Source organism: Physeter macrocephalus, chromosome 11 (genome assembly GCF_002837175.3).
Source record: "Physeter macrocephalus isolate SW-GA chromosome 11, ASM283717v5, whole genome shotgun sequence".
Lineage (NCBI taxonomy): Eukaryota > Metazoa > Chordata > Mammalia > Artiodactyla > Physeteridae > Physeter > Physeter macrocephalus.
This window is the reverse complement of record NC_041224.1, coordinates 156,958,157-156,958,488: the sequence shown is the minus strand read 5'-3', so window position 1 is coordinate 156,958,488 and position 332 is coordinate 156,958,157.

The following is a 332-nucleotide window of genomic DNA, read 5'->3' as shown; positions in this document are numbered from 1 at the left end:
AGTGAGAGGCCCGCGTACCGCAAAAAAATAAAATAAAAATAAAATAAAAACACAGAAATGAGAGCTGTAATGAATAATCATAAAACAAACACTATGTAACCACTACCCAGGTCAAGAAATAGAACATTATACCAGACATTTTCCTGTGTTGCTACCCAGTCACACCCCTCTCTTCTCCACCTGCCCCCCACCCACAGATAGCCCTCTCTTGACCTTAACGGTAACCTTCACTTCCTTTTCTTTATACTTTACCACCTGATTATTCATCCTTAATCAATAGAGTTTGGTTGGGTCTCTTTTTTTAAGTGGATATTAATGGAATCCGAGTCTGT